Source organism: Puntigrus tetrazona, chromosome 4 (assembly GCF_018831695.1).
Source record: "Puntigrus tetrazona isolate hp1 chromosome 4, ASM1883169v1, whole genome shotgun sequence".
Classification (NCBI taxonomy): Eukaryota; Metazoa; Chordata; class Actinopteri; order Cypriniformes; family Cyprinidae; genus Puntigrus; species Puntigrus tetrazona.
In genome coordinates this window covers 3988677-4011603 of record NC_056702.1, presented here as the reverse complement: position 1 = coordinate 4011603, position 22927 = coordinate 3988677, and the positions used below count along the sequence as shown (strand labels likewise).

The following is a 22927-nucleotide window of genomic DNA, read 5'->3' as shown; positions in this document are numbered from 1 at the left end:
AAAGTCAATGAGCTATTTGCACACTGTCCAAATGTATTATTCAGTGCAAATGCATGATGCCAGCTTTACACCAGGTTGAATTTAACCTTTGAGGTGAACGGAAACACCCAGTAGCCTATCAGTAGAAAGCGCCAGTCTGACTTCTGCTGGAGCAACTGCGCAACTACAGAACAGAGTAATAAATTACAATGAAAAGGCTTCTCAATGACTCCCCCATTCTTCACTTAGACATAAGTGGCTGAATGCTGTAGGAGGCGCTTTCTGGGTCACTTATTCACCCTCACGCGCAGAGTCAGCAGGGGGAGACAGAGAATGCAAAAACCAGTAGAAATTCAGTGAAGCTGATCTCGTGTAACTTCAGGGAGCAAACTGAGGGTGCTGTAGAGGGGAGAGCGAGGTTAAAGGAATGCTTTGCCCAAAAGAAAATTGTGTCAATATATATGCAAGGTAATGTCTAGTTTGTAGACTAATGTGCCTCACTGGTAAATAAGGTTAAAATAATTACAAAGCAATAATGTACAGAACATGTCAGGGTCATATAACACTCCAGATTTAGCTTTTTGCATTGTGTATAATGCTACAGGGAAAATCAACCCATTTGTCAGGGAACAATTGAAAACAGATTTTATACTTACATTATACATATATTTCTGATAGATACATAAATGGATAAATATCTTTATATTGTTTCTTCTCATGAAAGAATAAATACACGTGTTTATGGTCATTTTCATAATGCATGGGAATATATATATATATATATATATATATATATATATATATATATATATATATATGTATATGTGTATATATAATATCTAAAATAAAAAAAAAGTAAAAAAAAATATATATATATATGGCTCAGGCATGTCTTCTATAATTTATTTACAAAAGAAAAATATTGTTCATTTTTTAAAATAATTATTGTAAGAAATCTAAGCATTTGAATTGCAAACTGACTGGGCTTGGGAACCTATTTTGCTCACTCTTTTTCCAAAAAGCCAGACCTTCCTGCATAACAACAATCTCATTACCGTTTCAAATATATCAACATGACATGGGTTACGTAAAATAAAGCTGTCTGTGTGTGTGTGCGTAGCAATGTTTAGAAGATGTTTAGAAGGATATAGTGTCTCTCGTTTGACATGATGCGATGTCCCTTATCAAGCATACAGCATATCTACTCAGTTATGAATTATTGAGGTGTATTAGACATCCCCAGGACAAGTGGCACTCACACACACATACTGTAAGCCAAGGCAGCTCAGGAAATGTATATCTGTTCCAATCACTGATCACGCCCTCACTCTAACGATGCTTTTATGGGCACTTAAATGTATTTTTAGACTTCTGAGGGTCGTTTTAGATGATTTAATGGACTCTATATTACGTTCCTGACTAATATTCGAAGCGTTTCTCTTGGGTATTATACAGAATGCTTGGTTCTATATAAACAAGGCATAAAACGGTCCTATGGGCACTCCCATTAAATCATGCTAAATTAACTATAATTTTTAGATCATAATTTTTTGTGCTAGTAAAGCTCTTGGGTATGTTTAATGGGGTTCTAGTGCGTGTTGAAGTGTGTAAGTGATATCAGTGAGGGTATTTATATCTGTTATCATTTAACCGTCATTCAATCAATCAATCAATCAATCAATCATTTAGTAGTGTGTGCAACAAATACTTGTGGTGTCACATCTGGACATCATTGCAATAGATTTAAAATGATTAAACCAAATGGCATTTATTGTAAATAAATGTAGATTTTTAATAATAAAACAAATTATCCGGTCAAAATGAAGATGTTAGCTGGTCACGTCTATGAACTATTGAAGTATTATTTGTTCGCAGATGCCACTTGGTTTTATATTTCATGATCCAATGCAATGGAATTCATCTATTTTAAGCAACGCTTGACTACATCTCTGAATCCCATTCCTGATCCGTGCCGGAAAACTCCAAACCCGTGGTCCACATGGAGGAGAACATACAAATAGAGCAGATTGGATCAGTTATCTGTACATCAAGAAGTTTCCTGTTCAAGAAAACGTTCTTGACTTAAACTCTATGTTTGGACATGGGAAAAACATTTTAAGCATCCCGTCAGTAATTACAAAAGACAAACAACAGACGTAAACGTTTCCTTAAGTACTGACTTTGCTGCAGTTCGTTCTTCTCTTTCTCCTGTCGCCTGAACGTTCTGTTCCTGTCAGACAGAGGCGCTTGAGACGATGACGCTGACGATGTGATTTCTTTGGTGCTTTTATTTGGTCTCCAAAGCGACAGGTTCTCCCACGCGCTGGCAAACCCGACAATCATACGTTTCAGTTTTGTATAAGAGCTGTCAAATGTCTGACATCTGCAATTCTGTGAACAGAACGGAGAAAGGCTGACCTAATTTAATGGAATCGTTTTAAAAAATACTGTCATTTACTCACACACATTTCACCGGTGCGTTTCTCAAATGCAAGTTATTCTTAAATTATTATTATTAACTGAAATCTATTTTTGAACATTCAAATTTGGTGCATAAACAATATTCGATGTCAATGATAGGAAACAACATCATTTTTTGTCATAACCTATTTGACACATTAAGTTTGAATTTGAGTAATCACATATTAAATGTAAAATATGGGCAAAAATATATTCATATTATTTTGTGATAGATGTATAATGCATTTAATCTAAAATAACAATATAAATTATAACAATATAAAATGCATAACAATTAAAACTAGCTATTATTTGTTATTTTTGTCCGTAAAAACGGTAAACAAAAAGTTGGGGGTGCTACTAAGATACACATTTTAAATGTTTAAAAAAATAATACTTTTATGCTTAATAAGGTTACAATTATTTGATCAATATTATAATATTATAATTTAATACAACCGTTTCCCATTTTAAAATTTCAAAGCAAAATATCACCTTTCCTTTCCTTTGTGTACACACACACACACTTTTTCTTACTTTTTTCATCAAACTTTCCTTGATGGCCCTTTCGAACATCTCTCTTCAGACAGATGACTGATGACTGTAAAGGCAATTCAGTTCAATCAAACAGTGGATCTGATATTTCCTGTAGTTATTAAACACAAAACAGTCCTGTATTGAGCTGCCAATCACAGCCCCCTCTCTCTCTGTCGTCCTTTGACCTCTGGGAAAGTTGTGTTAGGCTGCCCTACAGTAGAGTTTTATAAAGGTTAGATTAATATCATCATCATCGCTGACTGGCGGTCACTCCACATTCCCACTTTGACCCATTTCCAGCTGTGTAACCTCATTAACAATATTTCCTTTCCTATCGGGCTGACTACAGTTAAGCCTGCGGTCTTCAATCTCCCAAAAAAAAATCCCATGTGGCTCGGCAGGAGCAGGCCACTCCGTATCGCTGTTCTCGCCACTGGGTCAAGATCTTGGTGACGGATATCACAGGAACGCTTAACGAATTACATAAGATACAAAAAGAAACAGTCATATTGAAGTTGCATTGAAAACGAACTTTGTCAATTACCAGCAGAGGGTGCCAGGACGTTTTCAGAGCGACAGAGCACTCGAAGGAACCTACTGAACTAAATAAATAAACTGTTAAATAATTGCATTAAATGAATGTGGAAAAAGGAAGGTCGCCCACATAGATGAGTCTGGTGATTGTTTGTCACGACGAGGAAATTTAGAGCCTTTCGGGACAATCAAGTCTGGAAAATCAACAGGATTAAACGTTATTAAAAACTGCTATTAATGCAAAAAGAAAATTAGAGCAGAGAAAGAAAGGATAGCATAAACAGGATCGGTATTGCCTGAAAAAGTATTCTTTTCGTCTCCATAGAAAGTCGGAACATCTTATAAAGGTGAGAAAACAAACCTTACTTCTAGCTATAGGATTTTTTTACATAGAGCGGTTCGACAGGAAATTAAAGTGGAAAAGGAGGATGAAGTTAAGGTCCGGGGTCAAGGTTGTTGGATTAGTGTTAAAATAAACGAGCACAGCTCTATCTCGCAAATAGAGACTCAAATCTGTGAACGGTAGAAGTGAACAGTACTCTTGAAAAATTGGTTTAAAATGAAATTTGCTCATGTCAAAGCCATGAAAAAATGTGTGATATTTTGGTTATTATTGGGTCAGACACGTTTAAATAAGGAATTAAATAAAATAAATATTCAAGGTTTAATATATTCGATAAATCAATGGGATTTGTAGAATACTGATAAATAAATACAAATAAATAAAATAAAACACTAGGCAACAATGAACCAAAACAATGGAAGTGAAGTGATTTGTTATTAATAAATCAATGTTAAAAAAGTAAATGTTTTTAAATGCATAAATAATTTATATTTAATAACAATAACAATTGTTATTATATTCAAAATATTATAATTCATTGTTATTTTTATTAATATAATATAATAGTATTTTAGTAAACAACTGTATAATAAGAATAATAATGTTGATTCATTAATGCATGGCAGGAATTCTACAATCCAAATAGGTCATGTGATGTGGTATCCATGGCAATAGAAGTCAGTATAGATTCCAACAACCAGTCAGCCAGTCCTTTACATGAGGCATCATCTCACCTGGACTGTGCAGAGCATCTGGAGACAGTCATCTGTTGAGAGCAAGATTTGTATCTTTAAGGTCTGGGGTGTTTCAGACTGTCTTGACCTGCTGGGGGTTAAAAAGCACAAGGGTTAAATCTTATTCACATGCTGGCCTCTCTTTCTTACAAGGTCAAGGCGCTCCTGCTTGTGATCATTTATGCAAACCTGAACCCACTGACCACAGGGCCATTTGTTCAACTGCTTAGTAATGGATGAATTTATCACTCACTTCAGTTACTAGTGACCTTCAGATAAACATCATCTCTGCGTTCCTTCACAACATAAATAACAAATATTAATGAATGACTTTAGGAGAACAAAAGAAAAAAAAAACAATGTCCATTGTTGAATGTGATGGAACTTATAAAGTTAAAACAGAGTCATGAATGAGTGTCTAAATTAAAATGTAATAGTTTTTTGTGATAAATTAAACGTGACATAAATTTGGCTTCAAAACCTATATTCTGAAACTGAAAGGAAACTATAGTCTATACAGGAAGTACACACACACACACATGCATGCACACGCACACACACACACACACACACACACACACACACACACACACACACACACTCAGTGTATTATTATTATTAATTATTTTGACTATTTAATAAATAATTATTTTGACTATTTAATAAATAAGCCATTAAATAAATAAAAATAAAATGTCTATTTTAATTTACTCCACCTTTTATCATCATCATCATCATTTAACATTTTGTTATGCATGATTAAAAAAATATTATTATTATTCATTTACTTCAACTGTTGTAACCAAATGTAAAATATTTAAAAACATTCAATATTAATATATTGTATTATTAAATTATTATTATTATTATTTAGACTAATAATTTAATGTTTTTTTTAAATATATTAACATTTCTCATGGAATATTTCATATTTCTTCACTGCGTTAATCCATGTACTGGTCCATATGTGCTTCCTGAAAAATAAAATGAAATGAAATGAAATAAAACAAAATCTACAAGTCATCAAGACGCACAACACTACATCCTATTATTGGCTGAGTGCACGGATTTCAAATCTTTTAGATTCACTCAGCTAATTGCAATTCATTCTTGCATTGACTTCCTCATAAATAATATGACGCTTCCTCAGAATTTGTCCAAACAAGCATTTTCAGAAGGATAAATACAGCGCTTACATTTGTGCTCTTAAAATGCTGGCAAGGGTCTGTTAAATGTCTTTGGCAGTTATTTTAGAAAGGCTGACGCAACGTTTTAAAAACCTTGTTTGCACATGAAATGTTTGCCTGATCATTAGCTCTGCAGTGCTGCATCGACTTCTACAGCACACAAACAAAACAGTGGATGGGCTTTGATGCTCACGCCTGTAAAAACGCAAGAAGTTATCATGCGCTGTCAAGTAAGCACCTGCTATCAGCATCTCACTGCGCTCCTCTCCGTTTCGCAAACATGCACGCAAATGACATGCCATCTTAATGTATACAGAAGAAACTCAGGAGCGCTTCTTGGAAGCTTTTGAAAGCCCTGTCGCATATTTAGACAGATTTTTCCATCAGAGGACACATCCTGAGATAGAGAAAGAGAAAGCCATATTCATTAAGTGTTGTGAAGCTTCGTGGTCAACCAGTTGACTGACTTCCTACTTGTGTCAACATTATTATAGATCCGCATATATTTGTGTAGGTCATGCTTATACACATAACCTATATGTGGACTGCTGAATTGCGTCAGTAAAGGACATGTGTTTGTGTGTGTGTCCTTGTTTTCAGGGCTAGCGATAAAGAGCTGTTTGCATAGAAGTGATCTCCACATGCTGGATGTTTGAGGATAGGCCTGTCAGATAAATTAAAGTGACTGTATGAGACACACACACACACACACACACACACACACAGGTAAAGAATGAGTCACATGTCAGAGCTTGTGACATGACAGATAGAAAGTGCCGTCTACAACTGTGTCTGTTAAATCAGATATCTGAAGAGCGAGACCTAGATGAGGACACATACTTCTCTGATGGAGAATGAAGAGACAGAACGTGTAAGGAAAAGACAAGCTGAGATGGGAGGAGATGAAATGAGACGGCATGTGGAGAGAGAAGAGAAAGTAAAGGAATCTAGATTAGACAAGACAGAGCGAAAGCGAAGCGACAAGATGAAGAGAGAAGAAACGCTGAAAAGAGAGTCGAGAAGAGACAAACATATGTGAGACACGATGAAAATAAAATGCAAGGAAAGAGATATGAAGTGACGAGAAGACAGCAAAGAGACAGAAGTACATAGGATGAGGAGAAATGTATTCAAAACCGGTAAGCAATGAGAAAATCAGACAAAACTGAAATCTAAAAAGGGCTAGAGAATAAAATACAATTCAATTACTCAAATAAAAACAAGAAATATCAGATAAAGCGATCAAATTCAAGCGAAATATGATTTTAAAAAAGTCAAGCGAAATAAGTTAATGAAAAGTGATTAAAATAAAAAAGTGAATATTTAAAGGGTAAATGAAATATATTCAAATTAAATGAAATATTTTGAGACAAGAAATATGAATTAAAGTGATAAAATGGGAAGTCAAAGGATAATGAGACCTGACTGAAATTAGGGAAAAATATAGTAATATATAAATCCATATGACTTTAAAATAAAATAACGTCAAATAAAATGTATAAAATGATTAATCACAATTAGTAAATTAATAAATCACAATTTACTTTGGATACATAAGAGGCACACATACAGTAAATATTTGGAAAATATTTGCATGTATATATTTTTATTCATATAATTTATATTATAAATAAAACTATTTAATCTACAAACATAAAATATTTTATTTAATATATACATGCATGTGTGTATTGCTATATACCTAATAAACACACAGTGCACACATACATTATGTAAACAAAAACTTATTTTTAAATTAAATACAATTTTATTAAAATTAAAATATAAAGAGACAATATGAAAAATAATATAAAATCAGGTAATGAAATTGGATGAAATGTATAAAGGATAATTTTATTACAAGTTTGTCAAAGAAAGAAGATGAATGAAAGAAAAATAATAGACAAAATAGAAAAATAAAGACAAAATCAGGCAACACTTCAATTAAAAAAATGAATCAAAATAGCAAAAAAAAAAAGCAAATTACACTAAAATAAAATTTCTTTTAAAGACAAAAATTATGTGAATGAGAGGAGACAGAACGATAGGCAAGAAAAATGAGAAGAAAATGACACAAATTAAACAAACTTACAGCATGTGATGTCATATCCTTCTGAAGTCCTTTAAACACGTCCAGCAGAACAACTCCTCTACAGCAGCTCACATTCACAAGTGCTCTTCATTAGGACTACGGAATGTAAATAAACACATGTGCTTATTAGAGATTGACGTATGAGCCCACAGGGACTCAGACAATAAACCAGGAATTTACTAATAGTTGCAAAAGCTTTTGTGAGCTGAATTTATATCAGCACCTCTCTATACTGTCTGGAAATGATTACCAGCACCGATACATTTCTGCTTCTGAAACCAGCCTGACACATCTGTCCTTAAGAAACCTCTTAACATCTATCCTTTTGAGACGGCGAGACACTCTTAGATTCAGGTATGATGGAACTGGAAGCTATTAGCTGTTTTTATGCATATTTCAAACGGCGGGATGAGTGTTTTTTCCCCTTATATTTAAGTAACAGAGTGTTTTCTCAGTGCTACAAGTTAAATAGCCTGAGAAATATTTTATTAGTACAGGAGCTTCATTCATCATAATGATCAAAGTGCTCTAGAGATCCTTAGATCCCAGGAATCTGTCCTTGTCACTTTTATAGCTCTGTTGCATGCGAAAGTTTCAGTAACAAACCATTGCGGCGTGACGCAGCATCAGTAAGAACATGATTCTTCCTGACATAAAGACTACATTAATCAGAAATCTTCCCATTCTTGGTAGTAATCTAATATTTGGGAACGCGGACCCACTAAAACGTCCCTCTCATCTCTTGCTTGTTTTTCCTCATACACTCATATTCCTAAAAAGGCTGGATGTGAGGTTTGTTTCATGCCGCAGACCACCCTGTGATGATCTGAGAGCTCTCCCTCACTAGTGAGCTGCAGTCATAACATAGTAGAAACTAGAACAACAGCTTTACCTTCAGGGTTTCTGTGCAGGCTGTGGAACATCTGATTATGTCGAGGACCTCACTCGTCGAAATATATATCAGTTAGAACCTGGTCGTGCCTCGATGCCCTGCGAATCAATACAGAAAAAACTTAATTTACCTGCAAAATATTAAAGCTCTTTACTTAAATAGTGTGTCATAAAGAATTTTAGGAAGCTTGTTAGGTTCTGAAAACATGAAAAATGTTTTTTCTGTGAAAAATGGTCATATGATTTATAATAAGAAGCTTATAAATTCAATAAAATAAATTATGTTTTTTTGCAAAGTAAATCCTGTGGTGTTTGAAAAGCACCCTGTAATTTACTCACTCCCAAGCCATCCTAGGTGTATATGACTTAAGCTCACAAGAGAATAAATGGCTAAGAAAAGCCTCTTAAGACCAGAGAAAAAAGATTGTTTTTTGAAGTCTTTACATTGTTTGGAGCATTACAAAAATATGCAAAAAATATATATATATTTTTTAAATTTAAACGATGATTACAAAATATGATCATATTTCCTCAAGAGTTTCACTAAATTAATTTGAAGACCAAGGAGAGGGAGTGGTCATGGTGAGACATCCATTAATTTGGTATCTCTGAAAAGCCCTGAATGTGCTCTTTAAAGGACACCCAGACTGTGACATGTATATTCTCAGAGAAATTCACTAAAATACAATGTCCTCATATCAGGACAAAGCAATACTAAATGCCATTAACAAATTAAATGTCGAAAACGAGAAGTAAAAAAAAGAATTAATGAAGCTCACGTCATACAAGAGGTCAGCCAAGTGTCACTCAGCATGAACACCCATACAGCCGTGGCTGGAGGTCAGTGATTAGAGTTAGAATTACAAAAGCCCATCGATCAGCTTCAGGAGTCAGGTGGTAACCCCCTGAAGGTGTATAGTTAGTTACACAACATATATAAAATGTATGGAGCTTCAAATTAATGCCCACTATCCACGAGCATTTACAAGCTTGAAAGAGCCAGGATAAATTTTTTGAAAACTCTGTGTTCGTCTGAAAGAAGAAAGTGATATACACCTAGGAGGGCTGGGGGTTGAGTAAAATATGGGGTCATTTTCATTTGTGGGTGAACTACTCCTTTAAGTACAAAAAAAAAAGAAAAAGAACTAACATCTATAATATTAGAATGTACATAAAATAAATAAAAATAAAATAATACATATATAAATAAATATAAATAATAATAATAAAATAAAAATAATAATAATGCATTTTTAATCATTGTGAATAAAAATAAAACAAAACAATAAATAAAAAAACGAAAAAAAAAAAATATATATATATATATATATATATATATATATATATATATATATATATATATATATATATATATATATACACACACACACACACACACACACACACACACACACACACTATATACTTACATACTATAACAATGAAATCAATAAAAAGAACAGATTGCAAATACTCCATAATATATAAAGTGTGGTGGCAAGTCATTTCTGCTATGTTTTCCACACCTGTGTGAAAGTAGAGCATATATGTGTGTGAGATGTGGTGCTTGAGAGTCCGGTCACAGCACCGCAGGTAGGAAGCAATAATGAGCGAGCAGCTCCGGGCTAGAAGACACTGACGGAGCTCCACCAGCATGCCCTCATCTCACAAGAACAGCATGCAATCTGCTCTAGTAAAACAATAAACCTACAAGTCTGACCCTGATATTTCTGTGACTGCTTGAGGTTGTTCCCCGTGTTGACTACTGATATCTTATTTATAATGCACAAACTTTTTATAATGCAAAAGCCTTTTTTTTAGGTTGGTGGAGTGCATGTGAGGGAAGGAGGTGTAAAGAGAAAACAAAAAAGGCGGCGGTAATCTGGGCTAAGTGCTGGTCTCAGAACGTCTCTGAACATAAAGCCTGTGTAATAAAACGGGAGATTAGAGAGCGGATTCAGCGGTAAAGCTTTGATGAGAGCAGTGCACACAAAAGCCAGGCAATCTTTCTAAATGCCTATTAACAGAACATTAGAGTCCCAGTCTTCTTTACGATATCTGGCTCCAGTATTATTCTCATAGGATGCATTAGAGCATTGTGGATTTATGTTATGTGGCTATATACAGAACATTTAATAAACTGACAAACAGAGCCGAAGGAGAGTTTGTGTGAAAGTAAATAATACTAAACTGTGTCATGGTATCAACTTCCATCACATAAACCAGAGGCAGTGTGATATAAACACATCTCCTGTTTCGTAGCGCTGCTGAATTTCATTATTTATGGAAATACACACAGTGATGGTCACCCCTAATTGATCTCTATATCTGTGGTAACTAAATATTTTGCAGATGTGTCCGTAAAAACATGATGAAAACTTTCAACAGGTCCGTGTTTATTCCTGAACTGCACACATGAATGAAATTTCAAATAAAGAAAAAAGGTGGCTGTTATTGATAATATACGGACCGCTGTATTTTTGCATGACTGTATCAGCATATCTTATGGGTGAATAATGACATGTTAAAAAAAAAAGAAATATACATTTAATATATATAAAAGAAAAATATAAAAACAAGTATACATGAAATATATGTATATAACACTGCACTAATATAATCAAAAATTATGAGCAATATTACAAGCAATATTATGAGATATTATTACAAATTAAAATAACAGTTTTTAATATTATTAAGAAACTTCAGAAATCATTCTAATATGCTGAAACTTTTTTTTACATTTTTAAATGTTTTATTTTATTTTTAAACCATGATACATATTTTTCTGGGTTTCTTAAGTTCAAAAGAAGCAAATTTATTTTAAATGAAAGTCTTTTGTTACCATTATAAATGTATTTACTGTAACTATAATTGAATACATTGTTGCTGAATTAAAATTCTGACCTCAAAAATGTTTAAGGTTAATTTGGATCTTCTTGGTCATTGTTTTAATTCATAAATAAATCCCTTTTTCAAATGTTATAGGATGTCCTCTTAACGGAATCCGTATGGCTTTAATATGAACTTATCTGAAGTACCGTATACTTTTAACACAAATTATGACATTCAAGCACAACTATGCGCATTCATAAGCATGCATGTGGTTTTAAATAAAAAAAATAAATAAATAAATTGTGCATTCTTGAAATAACTCACCCATAAATCATAAATGCAAATAAATCTCATAGAACTTTTGGCTTAATAATCAGAATTTTGCTTTGGCCGAATATGCTACACACACATTCTAGCACCCAAATTAAAAACATAAATCCATACACTTAGGTATGCACTGATTCATTGCGAGAGAGTCACATACCATAAAAGTCAAACCACAGCAGCAAGTCTATGCCATATGCCTCTGTCCTCATTTAATTATACGAATTCTCCGAAAAATATAATTCCAGGAACAATTATGTAGAGGATCTTATCAGGATTGACACAATTAAACAACAAATAATGAATAACCCTTCTTCAGTTTTGCCTACGACGTTCCCAGCACACATCCAAGTTCAAAAGTCTTACTCTAATTCTGACGGTTTCCACTAATAAAAACCCACAAGTCTATGGAGACTCTCAAACAACAGTGGACCGAAAGCTGTGGGCAAACAGTCTGAGCTGCACATTTCACACCGATTTCATGCGCCGCTTTATAACAGTATGAATTATAACAGCATGCTTTGACGATCAGCGGACGACTTAGCAAAGGACTCAGAACGTTATGGCCTCTGTTGTAGCTCCCTACTGAGCGGATGATGAATGTGAGACCTCGCAATCCCCGGGCAGCTGCCTCTCATTCCCCAGAGCCCAAATCAAACCCAAATGGCCTACGCGTTGAAACGCGTCTCATTCTCCCATCTCGCTTTCATTTCGCTTCTGTCCCACTTTCTCCACAGCGTTTCCCACATCAACATCTCGGTGATACATTAAGTCCCGGCGCTGGGAACGCCGCAATGTGGAGAGTGCGACAGGATCCCTGACCCCAATCATCCTCGCATGAGGATTCGCCTTGAAGCTCAGTCATTCACGGGGACTGTGATGAGATGTTGTTTTGGAACAACAGTCTCATCGGCCATTTTTTTTAAGGTCTTTATGGGTTAAAATGGGGCTTCTGGCAACATTCTCATCAACCTACAACCCTTTAAAAAAAGGTTCCAGAAAGGTTTTCATCACACTGATGAACGATATCGTCTGTTTATGAGGGTGAGTAGTTAATGACGGGATTTTAATTTTGGGGTGAACTAACCCTTTAACAAAAAAAAAAAAAAAAATTACTTATAACTGTATTGCTGCATCTTCATGTGAGACACTACAAAATTTGGGAGATGCAATGAGTCAAATACGTCTTGTTTACATAGAAAAACAATGGAAAAGACTGCAATGTAATAGAAAACCCTTATAGAATAGAAAAAGAACCGTTTTAATGATCTAAAAAAAAAATATATTTCCAATAAAGATCCTTTTTTTGCATAACCACATGCCAATAAAAACCTATATTTTCAAGAATGTTTAGCTTCTGTGTTGTCGTTAATGGAAATGGTATGTCCTGAAATGGGCTGTTTTAGATGGACGATCCAGGTCTTGGTAGAAACACTGTTGTGCTATTCTCTGCATGTTATTGCTTCTATTTACTATTATTATTATTATTTCCTTCTTGCCTGGTGCATTAACTTTGTTAAGCTGACTGTGTATCTTCCAGGGAGTTCCCGATACATGGTGAGAAAATATAACTCCTAACCTTAAGGTCAGAAAAATATTGAATATTGAATTAAGATGTTTTGCTTTAAATAACTGGCTAGTCTGGCTTGGATCTAATGTGAGTTAGAGGTTATATTCATGTGTTTTAGACTCCAGGGCCGTCTAAGAGCTGAATATTATTCTTCTAGGAATATAAGTTGATATATGTTTTTCTGAAAGCAAAGATAATGCAGAACATAACCAATTTATAATGCATACGGAGCGGACTTCTGTGGTTTCTATACATTTGCATATATCTGAATTCTGCTCAGTTCCCCATAATTCATGTTGACTCAAACTGCCAATACATCATTTTATTCATCCTTGTGTCAAAAGTACAGTGGAAAATGCTTAGTGCAAATAATTTAGTATATGTAAAAATGTGATAATAAATAAAAATGTCGGCATTCAGGTGCACATATGATGAAGAGATTTCATGTTATGGATTATCTTACATGTCTTACATGCTAACCCAGTATTATATATATTTTTCACAAGTAAAAATATAATGTATATGCATTGGTAACCTGAGGAGTTTTAGGACAGATTTCTTCTTTCATCAGTTCTCTTGTGATTCTTATCATGTTTCAAGCTTTGGTGGATTTTAAAAAAACAGACAAAGCAGAGCTTAAACAGAAGCCAGCCAGTAACATTGAGTGAATCAGTGGAACGAAAGTGAACATAAAACAAAGAAAATGTGGCCACTGCAAAAAAAAAAAAAAAAAAAAAACTCATGAATTTGTGTGTGTGTGTGTATATATATATATATATATATATATATATATATATATATATATATATATATATATATATATATATATATATATATATATATATATATATATATATATATATATATATATATATATATATATATATATATATATATACACCTTAACATACAAATAACATGAGAAAAATGCAAAAACATGAGTCTGTACAGTCATGACAAGCTGTGCATTTTCCAAAATTTGCATATGCTAAACCCTGGAGAGTCAAGAAGCTTCTACTGAACTTTTGGGGGGTTTTATCACATAAGAGATAAAGCCATACAGGTCTGGAACGACATGAGGGAGAATAAATGATGACTTGACATACAGCAGCCAACAGATGGACAAACTATTCCTACAAAGAACAAACTGAATTTTTAATATACTTTTAACAGTGTTTCTTGACACTTGAAAGTTTAGCTGTGCTTTTTTTTTCTAGTATTCCGTCAAATCCCTCATCTTAAGTTTAGAAATTCTGAAACATGTTTTTGACTTCATATAAGATCTTAAGATAAAAAAAAAAGTCTACTAGTTTTCATAGGACATCCCACTGGATGCAGAAACGGGCTTATTAGACTCAGGAGTCCTCATTTTCTCTTCACTTTTATTCAGCAAGGACGCATAGAGTTGGTCAAAAGAGAGTGTAACTATTTAGAAGGTTGCAAAAGATTTCTATTTAAAACACGCTGTACTTTTGAAGTTGTTATTAATTAACTGGACATGAGGGTGAATGGTTTCATTTAAATTTTAGAGTATCTATCTATCAGTTTATCTGTGGCAATGCATTCTCAAGCTTCTCATTTCTCATTTGCTTTCTCAACTATAACGTAATACATTGCTACACAAGCACAAGACATATGAGATATCTGCAGGGGTCTAATTAGAGTAATTATTGGCTATATGACAGAATAACCAGAGTCCTTAATGATCATTGCAACACCTCTGCCAGCTTCAATATTCATAATCAAGGCCTTCGCAACATCATTACCCCTTTTTAAAAACACCATTTGTTTCTGGTTACACACTGGAATTCAGATTTTATAAGTAATTAAAACGAACATTTCCAAATCGGCCCAATTGTCAAGTTGAACCTATTTATTATGTGCCAAAGTCCTTAATAATGGCCTACATTCGATCTCATTACTTGGTTTTTCTCCTAATTCTTAAAGAATAGATGCCAAGATAGAGATTATGATACATCTGAATACATTCCCAGCATGCATTATCCAATATTCAATTGGATCCGCGTTCAACAGCGCATGCATATATTCAGCGTGTTATTTGGCAGGGCAAACCAGCAGCTCCATTGAGATCTACAGATCACACACGTTAAAATACAGACAAGCACATTTTTCCGACACGTTTATATTATACACACATATATATAGCTGCCTCAATTGTTCAACATGCTGCATGGAGGTCACGTTGGATTGAGAGGCCTACAGTGTTTAGCGTTGTCAAAACACGTGCTTCGTGTTTTTATACAGTAAGTAATGTATAAGTGCTCTCTTGAAGAGAAAGCCAGCTTTTTTTATTAAAAATAGTAGACATTGCAAAATGCAACAAATAAATGAACAAACAAACAAACAAACAAACATGGTCATTTCCCAAAGACAAACAAAATCCGTATGTAGACCTTCAACCACAGCATGAATTTTTCAAAACTGTGTGCTATATATATATTCTCAAGTGTTTCTTATGGCCTTGTAAGAGAGAACACAAATAAGCTCCGAGCTGAGAGCACACGATCATCTAAACTGACTCGTCCTACAAAACTATGTACTATATGTACACCACCAGAGCCTCAGATGAGCGCTAGATTGATTAAATGTTAAAGTTACAAAGTCAGTATGTTTTAGGATAACATTTTAAAGTGCATATTGCAGGTAAAATCAAATTCGACTGAATATGTTGTTAATGTCCCTGCTTTCTTGGCTGCATACCGGGTCCTATTTGTATCTGTGGTCCGTAATAAAAGTGTGAATAAATGTTTAAAATTTTATCAGCGTTCGAACTATCGTTGCAATCCATTGTTTTCCTATGGTTATAATGGACTGCTCTATACAGACTTTTCTATACATTGACTCAACTAGGGTCTGTATCCTGAAATATGCCCCTTTAAATGTAAAACTTTGGAACATGCAGTATATTTTTATATTTTAACATTATATTTTTCGTTGACATTTTATATAATATCATATTATATTACATAAAATAATTATAGAGCGTCATATTATATTTTGTTCATAGTACAATCCAGCAGCAGCTTTCCTGGCATTAGTATTTATATTTATAGAAGTATAGTGAGGGTGTGAGTCAACACTTCAAGTGCACACAATTACCTCTGTGAGAAAGCCTCAATTTCCTCCAAATGCTAATTATTTACAGTGAACCATAATCTCCCCTGAGGAGAGCTGTATTTGGTTTCATACGGAGTACTGAAAATGCTCGTAATGGGGAGAGATTCAGTTACAATGAGAAGGTCTCTTGCAAATCACGTCTCTCTCACAGTAGTAACTGGCCTGCATGAATGAACTACGTAATGTATCATTTTAATTAAGAAGGTAAAAACTGTTTTATCTTGCATAGAATACTATATTCAGTACTGCTCGAAATGAAAGGTAGGATTTTTTGTACTGCTTTTTAAAAAAAAAAAGTCACTAAAGTGTACAACATTTATGAAAAAAAGAAAAGAAGAGAAGAAAAGAAAAATGCCTTCTATCAGTCATCACACTTACCTCCTCAACACTCACACAGAGAGACGTTTTTGATTCCAGAACAGTTCCAGCCTCAAACCTTCAATTTCAAACAAGATTGGTAATTTCAGAGAAAAAGCGAGAGGGGGAAAGAAAAGGAGGGAGAAAGAGAGAGAACAGGGACATTGGCATTGAGATTACATATGCATTATACAATAAGCAAATTCCCTCCTTTTTCATCACATTAAAACGGACTGGCACAAGGCATTCTGTAATGGCAAGGGGTAATAAATAAATTGTGTTGTTAAAATGAATGATGATCTGATCAGATTAATTCATTTCATTTGAACAGGCAGTATAAACAGACTTAATCTGAAACACACACACACACACACACACACACACACGCCTGCACATGCTTCAGCTCAGCAAGATGAAGAGGGAAAGGGAGAGGTTGTGAAATGCGCAGGGTTTGGGTTTAATTATGGTGGTGTTTTGGCTTCCATTTATGAAACGTGGACAATCCAATACAATATACTAAAGATTGTAGAAACAAATTGGCAGCTGTGGTTGCCAGAATAATTTTGTAAAAGGTGGCATGCGGCATTCAACATGAGCAAACGATGATAACATTGTCATTTCGTGAGAACTATACCTTTAAATCCTTTAGGAGCTTCTGAGACAACTGGAGTGAGACTCACAAAGCACCTCTGGTGTATTATTTAACTAAAATGTCTTTCTGACACCCAGCCAAGCACCGCTGATAAGAAAGCCTCTTACTCTCAAATGTTTTGTATCACAGCGAAGCCACAGTTTCCAGGTTCAACGATCCTGTTAGTCTCGGCTTAAAATGACTCATAAAAGTGACCTCTACAGAAAAAAAAAAGGTAGAACGGAAGGAACAACTATTGAAACAGAATGAAAAAGATGATGAAGGTGGTCTCTGTTGAGAAGCTGAATCGAAAACTTTTGTCTGAGTGGAAAATTTCATTTTCAAAGGCTAAAACAGATGAATCCACAATCTGAGCTTGGCTAAATCATGTTAAGCTATATAACTAACAGCCACAGTGCTACCTCTTATCTATTTAGTCACTCTATAACCAGCCATCTAGTCAAATATTTGTTGTTTAGAGTCTGGTTTGTGTCATAAAGTGCATCACAATTCTCTCAGCTAACGCCACAAGCTTACTTGCTACTCTAATCGCCTAGTGCAAATGGTTCTCTTGTGACTGCGGCCTTATCAGCTACACTTGCTCGCCTACTTCCGGAGAAACAAAACAACCTCAAAAACATAAAAAAAACAAGACGCAAGCATTCTGCAATGTTTGTGGATACCAGGTGAAACCACTTTGTGCAAAGCCTCGGTTATAAAAGTGCGACGATAAAACCCGAAAAGCAAACTGACAGACTAAAAAAAGCATGTACTTTCTTCGTATTATTGCTGCTAGAGTGTGATGTTGACAATGAAAAAACGTCATTTTCTCTCTCAAGCTCTCAGTCGTCTGTGGTTAGGTAGGAATTAGAGGTCAAAGAGAGATCCCGTATTTGATAGATGACTTCAGGGTCTCTGACCATCACTTCATCCATCTTAGTGTGATGATATCAAAGGGTGAATGACACAAAACAGACTGACATGACTGAGAAAACCACAACATACAACTGGTAACTCAACACAACTCACTGGGAATTAACATTCCCTTTTGGAACGGGATGAGACGTGCCCGAAGAGAACCACGCACGATCAGACAAATGAAGAATGAAGTTCATTTGTAAAGGGTATAGGACCAAAAGTACAGGACTTTGTTTTTGTTTTATTTCCCATTTCTAGAACTATCCATTTAAAACGTATCCATTTATCGGTTTGTCATTATGGTAGATTACAATGCATGTGAATTATACTTAGGGCAAGTTTTACTGAATGGAGGAAAATTAGCGCCTGAGAGCAATTCCAGAAAAGCACTGATGGGAGGGGAAATTTCTGCGGGTCATTTACTAACAATAAGCAAATTAAACAACACGGGCACAGCATCTCATTTACATATCGTCCAATGCAATTGGTTTGCTTGTTTACAGGGTTCCAAGTTGTCTTTTGTATCCTGAAGCAAATTAAAAACAACATATCTTGGCATGCTGGTGTGCCCATAATATTTTATATTACTGTCAATAATTAAAGGTTTTAAATTTTGCTTTAGAATTATGATTAATTTATTGTCTTTTTGGGAGTTTGACAAGAGCCCATCACCGTTCACTTCCACCGTGTGGAAACGATTAGGGTGAACATTGTTCAGAAACCAAATGTTCTCACAATTTACTTTCTTGTCTAACTTTTCGTTCTCTCTTTTTTTTTTTAACGAGGCAGATGTCTCAATATTCAATATTTAACAACACGCATTTCATTAAAGCTCAGGATGTTTGAATACGATATTGAAATCTCTCTTTATATCTGTCTGTTTCAAAGCAGTCATGACCTAGAGGGGAAAATACTAGAGACATCCTTCAAGAGCGGCTCTTTGGCTCCAGAATCGATCACCCTACAAGCTCTATGTCTCACTTTCTTTAGTAAATGAATGACGGAGAGAGTATGAGAGATAGAGAAAGGATAAAGTAACACAGAATCTTTAATGTATCTAGATTTATTTACATACACAAATCTTTAGCTAACAAACTGTGATATTCAGCGGAACGCATAGTATACCTTTGATATAGAATACCAGTACACTTAGGACAGTCTAAAACTGAACATTGAATTTCAAATTATTAATAGATAGTACACAAAAATAACTAATTGCATGATTTAAGGTGTGTCTGAAGCAAAAATAACGCAGTTATGAGTTAAAATAAATAAAAATGGTTTGCGGTTTTTGCAGTTTTGCATACATTTGCATATGTTTACGTACTCTGAAGTGCAATTCTGCTTTATTAAAAGCATGCATACACGCATGCTCATACTCAAATACACAGATTGCACCCCTAAATGCCACTCGGACGCAAAAAGATGAATGACTAATATTTTGTGATCATTAATCCTCGCAGGCTCATGTACCCAAACAAACGTGTCACAGCTGTCACTGTTAAAATAAACAAACTGTGGCATTCGCCCCATATTTAAAGCAACTTCAGAAAAAGCTGGATTTCTAGCCTGCGGCTTTATGCATATAAATTGGACATTAAAACATTGTGAATCAGTGAAAGGGGACGGAAATTAAAATTCTCTTTTATTTACTCTACGGCACAGATCTCTTTCCTTTCTTTCACGTACACATCTTTATCTCTCTGACAATTCAATAAACAACAAATGGGCTTGTGTCGACTTCACAGCTGCTGTTTTGTGGGAAGACACAAGGTAGGCCACTGTAACAAGGTTAAAAGATATGTGGGCTGGGAGATACAGACAGAAATGAGGGACATACGATTGCTAGATCGGTTCTTGCCTGAAGATTGCCCTCATGTTCTCTAATAAGGAGACAAATGTTTGTTCTGCCTACATCCTCTCTGTTCAACACTTCATCTGCTAATAATTAATCCCAGAACAGTTATAAACGTACATCTGAAAATCCTACACACTGTTAAAATGACCAACGCAGCTTCTGTAGGCAACCAAAGACCTGCTCACTTTAGATATAATGACCGGCCCTGTCCAGACCCACCAGTGACATTACCGACATTACAGTAAAAATAGCCTCAGCCTCTCAAAGCATGCGTGAACTCTCCACACTCTATGCAAATTTATACAAGTTTAAAACCACCTACTTCATTCAAGTTTAAAACTTTACCAAGGATTTCGTAAAAAATCCCTACTCCAATCTGATTGGCTAGCTTTACACGACTTAAAAACAACCTGATTTGCCAGCGTTTAAGGTTACTGGAATTAAATCCTTGGAAGAAAACATCAACTGCTTAACATATAGCAATAGACATTCATGAGAAGAAGCATATGTTCCAGGTTGTTTTAAGTTATGTGCAATAAACAGTATTTTAAAGTACTTTGTTTTTGCATTTGGACAGTGCATATTATTTCTGTACATTTCATTTCTTATATTGTAGTCTGTACTCTGAGCATTTTTGAACTATTACAGCGTGCTATACTTTGCATTTAATTTTTTTAATTGTGACTCTGTACAAACCCTTTTTTGTACTGATCACTGTATTTTAATTATTTTAATTTTCACCCTTTCTTCCTCAGTGCTTGTACTCTTCTGAGCAATCTTTGAACTCTCTATTACGGCATGTTATATTTTGTATCTAATTCAAACACTTCAAACAAGTCTCATAAAGCGTCCAAATGCTACTTCAGTTTCTTTCTTTCATATCTATTCTAGCCTGACCTCCTCTGAAAAGTCTTTGAACTTTCCGGAACGGCTTTTCGTGCTATTTCCACCTCAAGATGATACGCTCTTTTATATTCCTCGTTTGTAGGATTCTTTGACTAAAAGCTTTTGCCAAATGAAGAAATATAAATGTAAATGTGCCTTTTAAGAGTGAGCCCTCGGCGCACACCAATGGGGACTGCAGTCAATGGATGCATCAGGCAGCATTATTGATTACCTCTATCCATAATGAAGGCTCATCAGAGAAAGGGGCAAAAGATAATCAGCATCTGAGGCAAACAAGCATTTACTCCCACACGACTCCAATCCCTGTCCTAGCTGAAAATTGTCTTCTAAGCGTCACATTTGTATTACCGTCATACTTCATGTGCTCAAGACACTTACCCCAGGCCGTAAAACAGCAGAAACCTTTCAGTCCATCCACCTCTTTACAAATGTTCACAGTAAAACCACTGTGGAGTAATTCAGCGATGCTTTCGGCTGTGCCCTATTTCTTCACCACACCTCCACAGCAATTATCTGGAGAAAAAGAGGACAAGTTTTTCAAATCCATTTGCAATGATAAAAAAATCACCCATGAAATGGCTTGACAAATAGTTTTTTCAGGACATATTTGGACATCGTGTTTTTCAATACAACTCAGTACACTGTGTCTTTTTTGTAATGCTTGTGGCACTTAGTAGCAATATCTGAGTGAAAATTGTTTCAAAGTACATGAACACACATTTTAATGCATCTGCTAATAGGTACGCTTACACTAAAGGCCAATGCTGTTTATAAATTCAATCAAACAAGCCATGTGCTAATTGATTTTTACAAATGTACATTCTACATCAGAGACCCATTTAACTCATTTGTGCTTCAAGCAAACGACCTCTGTAAGCGAAAGTGTAAGTAGCTATGTGAATGAGGCACCTGTTCCTCGTTATCTGCACTCGGACTTTTAGTGGAGATCTTCTGAACTCATTGAGACCTGCAAGGCTTACTTTCCATATGTGTTGCATGTGATATTTAAGCATTGTCTACAAACCTTTGTTCACATCTCTGGTTCTCAGTGACCACATCCGGCTCATTAAACCCAGTGGCTGCTTCAACACAGCTGAAAACCTTGCAACTGAAATAAGTTGGATTAGTATTGGTTTGTATGTTAACTGTACATTGCTATATATTTACACACACACACACACACACACACACACATATATATATATATATATATATATATATATATATATATATATATATATATATATATATATATATATATATATATATATAGATAGATAGATAGATAGATAGATAGATAGATAGATAAAAGTGAATTTTAAAAACTTAAAGAGAATTTGAGAATAATTATAAGCTTTTTTCTTGTTAATTACTAGGAAGTTGCTTTTAAAAAATCTGCACTGTGTAAATAATTGTGACTTCACTTGCATAACTGATTGGCATACTGGTATCTTATAAATGAATTTGAACACGCTCGGTTGGTTCCACTGAGGGCGCGTACCTCGTGTACTTTTACTTGTACTGAGGTTGTGTTTAATGTTGGTTAGGGGCGTGCAGTCGAGGACAGAGAGGGCGGCTCTTCAGGCTCTAGGGGCTGGATTTAAGAAATGCAGCACTTGTCCGGCGATCTTCA

At 34.8% G+C, this 22927-nt stretch overlaps 1 protein-coding gene and 1 long non-coding RNA gene across 4 annotated transcripts in view; both read right to left on the bottom strand.

Moving 5' to 3' along the window:
- The window catches only part of srgap1b (SLIT-ROBO Rho GTPase activating protein 1b), a 31065-nt gene extending 27802 nt beyond the window's left edge, over positions 1 to 3263 (bottom strand). The window contains exons 1-2 of one of the 3 annotated variants that reach the window (XM_043237723.1): positions 2977 to 3263; positions 2160 to 2370 (exon numbers count right to left, since the gene is read on the bottom strand). The gene's annotated coding sequence lies outside the window, so the exon portion shown is untranslated. Of the gene's footprint in view, positions 1 to 2159; positions 2371 to 2976 lie in introns of those variants that run through there. The other 2 variants (XM_043237724.1, XM_043237725.1) reach the window with 2 other exon arrangements.
- A 1192-nt stretch (positions 3264 to 4455) lies between these two features.
- On the bottom strand, positions 4456 to 22921 carry LOC122343346. The gene is made up of 7 exons (XR_006250755.1): positions 22796 to 22921; positions 22319 to 22402; positions 21673 to 21807; positions 17003 to 17060; positions 8759 to 8856; positions 7867 to 7962; positions 4456 to 4678 (listed from the first exon to the last, which is right to left on the bottom strand). It is a non-coding gene; the product is annotated as an uncharacterized LOC122343346 (long non-coding RNA).
- Between the last annotated feature and the right edge of the window lie 6 nt (positions 22922 to 22927).